This window comes from Gossypium hirsutum, chromosome D06 (genome assembly GCF_007990345.1).
Source record: "Gossypium hirsutum isolate 1008001.06 chromosome D06, Gossypium_hirsutum_v2.1, whole genome shotgun sequence".
NCBI lineage: Eukaryota > Viridiplantae > Streptophyta > Magnoliopsida > Malvales > Malvaceae > Gossypium > Gossypium hirsutum.
Genome location: NC_053442.1, coordinates 33,153,230 through 33,165,379, shown reverse-complemented (window position 1 = coordinate 33,165,379; position 12,150 = coordinate 33,153,230).

Here is a 12,150-nt window from a genome sequence, read left to right as displayed (position 1 = left end):
ATTCCGACAAGCAAGCTAGTAATTATTTATTTAATTAATGTTTATTGTAACACCCCGAACCCGAGACCGTCACCGGAGTCGAACACGAGGTGTTAACAGACTTTAAACCACTTATAAAAAAAATTTCCCAGACACTGCCAATCTGCGTACTAGTCTCTTTAAAAATCATATCTTGAGTTCAGAAACTCGGAATCCAGTTCCGTAAATTTTCCCTGAAACTAGACTCATATGCCCATCTACATATTTTTTTCTAGAATTTTTGGTTGGGCCAATTAGTACAGTTTATTAGTCAAAGTCTCCCATGTTACAGGGATCGACTACACTGACCTTTGCGCATTACGACTTGGATATCTCCCTGTACAGGGCTTCAATACTGATGTCGTTTGTTTCTATAGAAACTAGACTCAGATAGGAATCTATACATATATGGCACAACTCCTAATTATCTCTGGTTAATTTGTAATGAATTTCCAAAGTCGGAATAGGGAGTCCAGAAACCGTTCTGGCCCTGTCTCACGAGAACCTGAATATCTCTTAACATACTGTCCATATGATCGTTTCGTTACTTTCCTATGAAAATATATTCATTAAGGTTCGTTTACATAATTTATTCATTATTTAATTCCAATCCTACTATTTTTAGTGATTTTCCAAATCTACATCACTGCTACTGCCAGCATCTGCCTTTAATGTAGACTTTACCTACTTCATATAGTTTCCATGATTCAACTAGCCCTTTTAGCATAAATAGCACAAATTATGATAGTGATTAACCATTCCATACCAAATGATTATAACATTATGCTCAAACATATATAAGCCATTTTCGTATGGCTATATACATTAACCAAAATATTCCTCCGCCACTAGTCTATTTTATACATGCCATAAGATAATCCAAAACATAGCAGTACCAAACAGTGGATAGTGATAGTGTGACTAGTTGCTGACGATCCCCGAACCTGTAGCTTCGCAATGAGATCTATAAAACAGAGGAAACAGAGTAAACGGAGTAAGCATTACAATGCTTAGTAAGTTTTAAGCAGTGTCAACAGATAACAATCAAATTATAACATAGTTGTTCGTATTTTTATTTCACTCTTCCTTTGGGCATACCATCCCTTTACCGAATACGCACATCTCATCATATACAATAGGCAGATAAACTTTCACATAAAAGTGAGCTCATGTGACATAGATATATCGTATGATTTCACATCACCCCTCACACTGATCCGATGTCACATAATCATAGGAATAGTCTCATAGATTGCTCTCGTATGCATCACATAACTACCTTATGATTTAGTGCAAATCAAGCTCACATATAAACTTGGAGTACATACCTGTTTAACCTTTTGCATTGAATATATTTATAAGCAATTCTTATTACGAAGTCTTACCCGGACATAATCTCCACACGAAGTTATCGGGTCTTACCCGGACAAAATCCCCACACGTAGTCATCGGGTCTTTAGAGCTCGGATATAGTACGAGCACGAAGCTTACGGACATTAAGCAGTGATAATATTCTCGCATAAAGCCTGCGGGGTTTTAACCCGGATATAGTACTGACACAAATGCCCTTCGGGACTTATCACATTTATACACTTTCACATCCATCACGTTGGCCACTCGGCCCTGTCACATATATACACTTTCACATTCATCACATCGGCCATTAGGCCTTATCACATATATACACTTTCACATTCATCACATCGGCCATTAGGCCCTATCACATATATATACACTTTCACATTCATCACATCGGCCATTAGGCCCTATCACATATATATATACACTTTCACATTCATCACATCGGCCATTAGGCCTTATCACGTATATACACTTTCACATTCATCACATCGACCATTAGGCCTTATCACGTATATACACTTTCACATTCATCACATCGGCCATTAGGCCTTATCACGTATATACACTTTCACATTCATCACATCGGCCATTAGGCCTTACTATCATTTCATATTCGAATACTCATAAACTTACAATACCACGATTTAGAATTCAAGTATGGGTTTAATCAATAGCTTATGAGCAACTAAAACAAGTTTATCAAGGTTCACAACATAATCTCAAATTCAGCACAAGCTGTTTTTCCTGAGCAATAGTCACTAAATTATTTATAACTGGAGCTACAAAACTCCAAATCACTTTCCGTTAATTTTTCCTGAATATAGACTCGTATATCTTTCATCCATAAAATTTCCAGAATTTTAGGTTTGGCCAATCAATACCAGATTTTTCTTAAAGTTTCCCCTGTTTCACTGTTTGACTAATCTGACCACTCTTCACTACGAATCAAATTTCTCATTTTACAGAATTCAAAATGTGTTTTATTTGATTTCATTTGAAACTAGACTCATTAAGGAGTCTAAGCATATAAATTTTATCTTATAACCATTTTTGTACAATTTATAATGATTTTCTAAAAACAGAACAGAGGATTATAGTGTCATTCTGCGCTGTCTCACACAACTTTAAGTATCTCATTATCGGAAATTCCTTTGCTTACATGGTTTCTTTTATAAGAAACTAGACTCATTAAGCTTTAATTTCATGTCTCATTCAGCCTCTAATTCAAGTCCATGAATTTATGGTGATTTTCTAAAGTCACGTTACTGCTGCTGTCCGAAGCAGACTATTTCAAATTACCCTTAAATTCCCAAGCTCAAACACTTAAGAACTTACCATTTGAGCTTAGAACATATCATGGCCACATCTTATCTTATTAAATCAACTCATCATGTCCTATTATAATTGAATTTACTCAACGTTTAAACACTTAAAACTTACCTCGGATGTTGTCGAACGATTCTGATGGCTATTCGACCACTTTTTCCTTCCCTTTATCGAATTTAGTTCCCCTTTGCTCTTGAGCTTAATTAAACAAATAAATTGATTTAATCATTTGAGCATCGAAAAGAGGAACACAAGGCACTTAGCCCATATTTATACATTAGACATTAAGGTCACATACATGTGAAATCATGCATCAACTCAACATATTAGCCAATATTCATCTTAGCCGAATTTTCTAAGTCAAGATAAAAGCATCAATATGCTTGCCTCTAGCCGAATACATGCAACATCAAGAAAGAATGATGCATCCATGGCCGAGTGTCATATTCATAACTTTACAAAAACATTTGCCATGAGCTAGCTTCTATACTTGGTGGCCACTCCAAATATACAAAGATTTTCAATGATAGAGCATTAACATACCTTAATACATCAAAATAATTAAATTCTTCCCATGGCACACTAAAACCGAATATGTCTTATTCAAATATAAATTCTCATATTTCATTTATTTAACCATTTAACCCTCCTATCAAATAATTTTCACAAACTAATCTTAAACTCAAAATCACATAAAATCGTAACACAAAAGGCATTCATCTAACACTTGATTTCCAAATTCTAACATCAAACTCAAATTTCTTAGCTCATCAACTCATGGCCGAACATCAATTATTCACCAAAACAAAAATTAACTCATGGGTTTTAGAGAAAATTAAGTAAGGAATTCAATGATACTAAAAATTAACAAAAACAACCTGAATTTCACCTTGAATTTTTGCTTCCAAATGGCCGAAACTTCAAAGCCACAAATTTTATTTTCTTTCTCCTTTGTTCGGCCTCCAAGATGAACTACATGCATGTTCTTTTTTTTATGCCCCATACCGTCCATATCAATTGTCTAAGGTTAAATATCATCATAAATACTCCAACTTACAAAACAACTTCAATTCGGCCTTGAAGATACAAACATGCATGGCTTTCCATTTTATGTTTTATAATACTTATAAAAATAATTATCTCACAAATAACTTTAAAATAAACATATAAAGACATCATGCATTAAGCCATTACCATCCATATATTTATTAATGATATAATTGCCATTCAAAACCTCAACATTCTAAAGACATAACACTTTAACATTTTCATGATAGCATGCTTATTAATCAATTGATGCATTTTAATCCTTTTTAATGACATAAAGAAAGAAAGAAAAATATTTACCAAGAGTTTCAAACTACTTGGCCGAATATCAACCCTCCAAACAACCAAAAAATTTAACTCATGGAATGGATAGAATTTGAACAAATCACCAAAATTATACATAAATTTTCAAGAATTTCAAAGTACTTACCTCTTTCTAAATATTCTCCAAGCCGAAATCAAACAAAGAAATTTTTTTTCTTCTTTCTATTCTCAAGTTACGGCAATGGGGGGGGGGAAAACATGGATGAGACAACTTTGTTCTCATCACCCCTCCCTTTTCATTTCTTTATTACTAACCCTTTATTATATTCTTTCTCCCATAACACACTAACACAACATGTTTCCAACATGTTTCACCCCATAACATTTTGTCCACTCTCATGCTCATGGCCGGCCACTACATATTAGGGGGGGGAAATTGACATGCAAGTCCACCCTTTTTATTTCATGCACTAATAGATTCTTATGCTTTGACCTATCACATTTCAAAATTTTCTCACATAAGTCCTATTTACTAAAATTCACCTACAATTAAACAAAATTCAAATATGAAATTTTCACACATGCATATATACATATAATAAGCATCAAATATGACAGCTAATTATTTTTATGACTCGGTTTAGCGGTCCCGAAACCACTTCCCGACTAGGGTCAATTTTGGGCTGTCACATTTATACAGTTTAATGAGGCTCACATTAAAATGTGGTTAAGAAATTTTATATTTTAGTTGGTTAATTTAATAAAAAAAGTTATATCATACGAGTTACAAAAAGTTAATTGTCATATATAAGTGTTGATAAGCTATAGAATTATAGAATTATGAGTTGGTGAAATTGAATGGTAATTTTGCCATTTTAATAGATAGTGGATGGTTATGTACAAAGTTTACTAAATTGTTAAGGTTAATTTTTAAGGACAAATTGGTAAGTTACAAAATAAGGGCATAAAGAAATAGAAAAAAAATGTTATCATCTTCTATTCTTCCTCGTTTTGAAAGATTGCTAAGCTTCCATCACATGCATGGTATGTAATTGTTGTCCATTTTCGATGATTTTTGTGTTTTTGAACTTGATATAGCTTAAGCTAGATAATCCATGGATTAGATTGTGAAATTATTAAATGTGTTGGACTATGTCATTGATGATTTGAAGTGTTTGTGAAATTGAGAATAAATTATTGAGAGATAAGTAGAGGGATTTTATAAAGTAGTTTTCAATATTTTTGATGTTAAGAATTAAGTTGTTAGAAAGAGAGAAAATTTTATGGAATATTTGTAACATATAGATAAATGTGGGTTGTTTATTAATTACGTAGAAATCGGCTTGGTTGGAAAATGATTAAAGGTGGTCAAATTTCATGTTTTGAGTTAGTGACTACATTGCACAAATGATAAAAGGTTGGGATAATTTTCTAATAAGGTAATGGAGAGATTTAATAGTATAAATGTATCCATTTAAATGATGGAATGGTATTAATTTAATGAAATTGCTATATAGATCAAGAAATAAACTGACCGGACGTGAATTGTGGAAAAACTAAAGTAACGGAGTAGTTATCGACCTCACTTTTATGACTGTTTCTATTATGGTAAGTTCATAATCCTTGAACTCGAACTCGAACTCTATGTATTTGCTTTAAATAATTTAAATAAATCCTTTGATATCTTAATTATAATTATATATATGCAAATGTTGAATTATGAAATGAGAACTTGTGGAGTATGTAAGTATGTATTTGTCAGTTTTATCCGACTAGTGCTGGGCACACATTTGATATCGTCGGTTATCCCTACTAGCGCTGGGCGTACCTCATTGTCGGTTTATTCGACTAGTGTTGGGAACACATTTAATATTGTCATTAACCAGACTAGGTTGGGCGCAAATCATTGTTGGTTTAATTGACTAGTGCAAGGCACACCTATCATCGATTTGTCCGACTAGCGCTAGGTGCAAAACTTTGTTACGGTTTATCCGTCAGGCACTAGGTGCCAATATTATGTCAATCCATAGTGATGATGTATAAATGATCTCTTGAAGGTTATTTGTAAATAAGAGATGCTTGGAATGTATATGAAATGCTCATGTTGAATTTTATGGTAGATCAACTGGAAATAAATATTACAAAATATGGATTATGAAATTATAGATTTTAAGTCTAATTGTAGTTCTTTGAGTTAAGAAATTTATTCAATATTTGATCATGCCTTTTGGTGCATGTTAGGTACTTATTATTAATTGAGGACTCAGCATCCAATGATAATCCCAAACTCAACGTCGGTGACGTATTTCTTTCTGTGTCTGGCATTTACCCAGAATGATAATGGATAGGGAAATGGTCTTTTAGTGTATAGTTGAACTTGATGAAAGTTACTTGTATTGGATGTTGCCAAGTGAACTTATGTTTTGTATTTTGCATAAGTTAATGCTTTTATATAGATGTGGATAAATAAAAGTATGTTTTATGAGATTGACTCTTTGAATGTATTTGTCTTAAGCTAAGTGATTTTGGATTTATATAAAGTGGATTGATGGTTATTGATGTTTAGGTATACGTGTGTGTGTTTTTGGGTATAATATGTTACCTATGGTTGATGTTTTATGTTTTTTGGATTTGGCTCTTTTAGGAACTAAATGAATTAGGTCATTTTGTTTGAGTGAAATATGGTAGGATATGGTAATTAAAGTTAATGATTCTTAAATGTGTCATGAGATGAATGTCTGACTAGATTAAGGTTGAATGCCTTTTTATGTGATGATTGAAATGTAGTGTCAATGAGGGCACACTAGGTAGGCGCTTGCATGTTTTGATTTGTTTTGAAGTGTATTTGATTATGTTTAGGGAATAGTTTAAGGCTTGACTTACTAACCAAGATATGTGTTGTAATTAACTTCTTTTAGAAGCAAATTGTGGTACGCACGGCCTGAGACACGGGCTGCCACACAACCATGTGTTACACACGACCTATCCACATGGTTATTTGTCTTATTGTCTATAGGTGCAGGTTTTACACGGTCTTGTACACGGTCATATGTCTTAAAACAATTTGTCACATGGTCTAAGATTCGACCAGCGACACAGCCGTGTGACCTAACATCGAATGCACACACGAGTACACACATGGCCGTGTGACATTAATTCGAATATACACACAGGTGGACACACGAGATGAGACACGGTCATGTGTTTAGACTTCGAATGTCCACACAATCTGGACTGTGGCACATGACTGTGTGTCCCCTATTTTCAAAATTTTCAACTCTTTCCTAATTTTCTTTTTTGTTTTAAATTGACCTAGAATGTTCCCAAAACTATATTTATGCCCTTATAAACTCGATAAAAGTCTTGTAAGTGTATGTTTGTCATAAATGATATGTGATTTGATTATTTGTAATTTCAAATTGAAATTTGTGAGATAGTAACGTTAAATGTTCAAAATGTTATCCTAATACTTCGTGACCCAAATCCGGCGACGGAGACGGGTTAGGGGTGTTACACATGGTCCCTCAAACATTCATTCTACTGAGGGTCATTATACCATGCTTCCCTAGCTTCAAATTCGTAGTTTATTTACTTTTCACAAAATATTCTAGAATGCAGAGTCACACATATCAGAGTCAGCTTAGGGACTTACCTGACATCCACGAACAACAGCTTAGTCTCTAGATCCCAAACAATTGAGATAATATCCGCTCTCCCAATATGATCCTATTTTCTGTTGTCGTAACCATTACATATTCCTCTATAAAAAGAAAATTAGTAATAAATAGTAATCAAGTCATTCATCACAAAGACAAACAACCTATGGCCACGTTTACTTTTCATCAACCATGTAATGCTAATGAAAGGATATCATTTACCCATGTCTCGGGCTATGAATTCCATTGTTGTCAATGACGCTACGTACTGCAATAGTCGTACACCCAACACACTAGCTTTTGATTCTTTATCCATTCAAACTCAAGCTTTTACTTACATGTATGAGTCACACATACATAGTCTGTCATCCACTCAAGATTTAGGTATGCCACACTAGAAACATCACTAGTGAATAAATCCATAAATGGATTCAGGGTCTATTATGTTTGGGTTTTGTTCGATGTACTATTAGTCAAGTTAGTGACATCTATGTATCTATCTTTTGGGAGTTGCCCACTCCAATGCCCAAGACAAGGCATCTCTCCAATTGGACTTGATAGACAACATATTAGTCTTTCAACCTATTTAGGGTCTATTATGTTTAGGTGTGTCTCTAATACAAGCTGTCTTTCTGTATTACGATCTAACCACGTAATATTGCTTACCATAAGTTTAAACATTAGACAACTAATGAGCAACATTTACTTCTATTTTTCTTTGCGTGCAAAAACCACATGAGGACAATAATACAAAGTATATTAATTGTAATCAATGATTTTTTTCTTAACCATTCTATTAAAAAAAGTACAAGTTTATAGACGAAAATAAGACACTCATGGCATAAGATCCAATAGTCTCTCACTTTCCCTAGTGAATAAGATAAGTCATATTTCGTATTCTCATGCTCTCTACATTTTTCTCAAAGCTCCTAGCTAGTAGATTATATTAGTAAACGAATTCACAAGGTTGTCATCAGATGTGATCTTGACTACATCCATGATTTCTTTCACAACTGTCTACCTTATGATATGATACTTTTGATCAATATTGTTCGTGCTATTTGGTTTTTTGTCTCCTTGGTATTAGCTATTGCCACACTATTTTCACAATACAATGTGATAGCTTTCACCAGACCATGAATGACTTCAAGATCCTTGAGGAACTTTCAAAGCCATTTTGCTTCTTTGGTAGCCTACAAACCAGCCACATATTCTGCCTCTATAGTGAAGTCAGCAGTACAAGTCTGTTTTACACTTCTCCACACAATGGACCTGCCGACTAGGACAAAAACAAAGCTGGATGTCAATTTCCTTGAATCTCGACATGTTTGGAAGTTAGAATTAGTATATCAATAATAGAGAGATATCCTCTGGAATATACAAGCATATAATCCCTCATTCTCCGTAAACACCTGAGTATATGCTTAACTGTTACCAGTGTCTTGGTTCTAGTTTTGCTAGATATTGACTCACCAAAACCACTATAAAACATATATTTGGGCATGTGCACAACACAACATACATAAGGCTTCCTACTGCCGGAGCATAAGGAACTTTCTCATGTTCTCTCTTTCTTCCGCTATCTTAGGACAATCCTCTAAAGAGAGGTGAAATCTCAATACGAAAGGTTGATTTCCCTTCTTCAAATCGTTCATTGTATAACGCTCAAATTTCTTGTTTATATATGAAGCATGAGATCGTGCTATCATTTTTTTCTTTTGACCCCTTAGAATTCAAATGCCTAGAACAAAATTAGCTTCTCTCAAGTCCTTCATACTAAAGTATTAGGTTAACCACAGTTTAACCAATGAAAACGTCCTTACATCATTACCAATGAGTAGAATGTCATCGACATATAGAACAAGAAAGACCACCTTTCTATTCCCTAAACATTTATAAACACAAGGTTCATCTATGTTTTGCTCAAATCCAAAACTCTTGACCATTTGATCAAATCTTGGATTCCATGAGTAGGATGCTTGCTTAAGTCCATATATGGATCTAAGCAATTTGCAAACTTTATGCTCATTTCCTTTGGCTATATATCTGGTGGGTTGCATCATATAAATACTCTCTTTAAGATAGTCATTCAAAAATATTATCTTGACATCCATTTGTCAAATATCGTAATCGAAAGTTGTAGCAATGGATAGTAATATACGGATTGAATTGAGCATGGCAACCGAAGAGAAGGTTTTTTTGTAATCGATGCCTTTTTTTAATATAACTTTTTTGCTACAACTCTGGTATTATAAGTTTTCACTTTTCCATCCGCATTTCTTTTCCTCTTGTAGATCCACTTACACCCTATGGGTTTCATCACTTTTGATAAGTCTACAAGTTCCCGAACTGAGTTGGAATACATAGTGTCCATCTCAATTTTCATAGCTATTTCCTAGAGCTTGAAATTAGCACTATGCATGACTTCGTCATATGTGAGGGGGTCATTATCTTCTTGTGCAGTAGACTTAGTGTTAAAAAAACTTCCACTAGATTGGAAGAACTTAAGCCTTCGAGAGACCCTCCCACTATGACAAAGCACTCTATTATGTTGATTGTTTGCAGGTGTACTACTAGGAGTTGGTTCTGGAACCCTTTCTCCAGGGTTTTGTATATTTCCCAATAGTTACTCAAGTATTTCTTTACTTCGAGGTTTAAAGTCATTCATGTAACTTTCTTCAAGGAAATTAGCATGAGTTACACTATAATATTTTACTCTTCAGGATTATAAAACAAACCACCTTTGTTCCCTTTCGATATCCTACAAACATGCACAATTTCGTCCGTGAGTCCAACTTCCTCGCATCTTTATCCAATACATGGGTCAGGAATCCCTAAATACTAGTTTGATTAAGATTCAACTTCCTTCCGTGCCATAATTTGTATGGGGCTTTCAATATTGCCTTAGTTGGCACATCATTCATAATATAGTAAGTCATTTGTATAACATATCCCCAAAAAGAGATTGACAGCTTCGAATAACTTAAAACCAAGCGTACCATGTCTAACAACGTTCAATTTCTTCTCTCTGACATGCCATTCTATTCTGAAGTGCCTGATACGATTAACTAGGATAGAATCTCATTCTTTATAAGGTACCCTAAGAACTCTACAGATAAATATTCCCCACCTCGATCTAAGCGAAGTGCCTTTATGGGTAAACCTAGTTGTTTCTCCACTCCCACATGAAAATCTTTGAATTTATTAATGTTTTCAGTCTTGCGATGCATTAGGTACACATACCCATATCTAGACTAGTCATCAATAAAGGTTACATAATACTTGTAACCACCTCTGGAACTGATGCTCATGGGGCCACATACGTCAATCTGCACAAGTTCTAGGGGTTTCCCAACCCTCGTTCCTTTTTCATTAAAAAATAGCTTAGTCATCTTACGTTCCAAGCAAGATTCACATTGTGGAAGATCAACTTCTTTAAGCGAACTTAAGATGTCATCTTTCACAAGTCTAGTGATTCTTTCTCAGTTAATATGACCAAGTCTCAAATGCCAAAGGTACGCCTCATTAGAGTGAGAAGTTTTAATTTTTTATTTGATATTTCAGTCTCAAGCAGTGTGTATATCTTTGGTTTGATAAAGTAGAGATTTTTTGATATCCAACTATTACAGATAAGATTACAATTTCTAAATATAACAATTCCATTATTAAAAGTCATGGTGAAGCCGTCTTTATATAAACATGCAACAGAAATTAAGCTTCTTTTGAAACTTGGTACATAGAAAATGTCTCTTAAAATAATTTTTCTAAAATTATCAAAATAAAAATGTACATCTACCACTGCTTGAGCTGCGACATTTATCTCATTCCCAGTTTGCAACGATAAGCTCTTACTCTAAGATCTCTCGTCTGCTCAAACCCATGTAGAGAAACACAAACATGATTAGTGGCTCCACAATCAATGACCCAATAGTCTATTGAATCATCCACTAAAAAACTTTCTATCATTAAGATTTTTATACATTTGCCTTTGGCAGCCAGGTATTCCTTCCACTCTTTATAGTTCATCTTGAAGTGCCCTTTCTTGCTGTAGAAGAAGAATTTAGACTTAAATAAGTCTTTAGGCTTCCTGGCTCTCTTCCTTTCCACCTATGTTGGCGCAAAGACCTTAGTATTGCCTTTCTTAGTGTGTTTTCCCTTCCCTTTTGAGGAAGAAGTGACTACTATGTTTGCTTCTACTCTTTGGATCCAATGACCATTATTCAACATCAACTCATAAGATTCTAGTTCCTTCATAGGTTGTGTAAGCATCAGTTCTTATTTCCAAGGTTATAAATTGCCTCAAAGCCAGCAAAATCCTTGGATAAGCTTTTGAACACCATCTCAGTTTGGGTGCTCTAGTTCAAATTGACCTTATTGTCAGCGGCCTCGATAAAGTATCCCATAGAGTGATCATATGGTCATTGATAGAAGTATGGGGCTTTTCTTGGGCATTCATCAAGCTAGTTATAGTAGACTA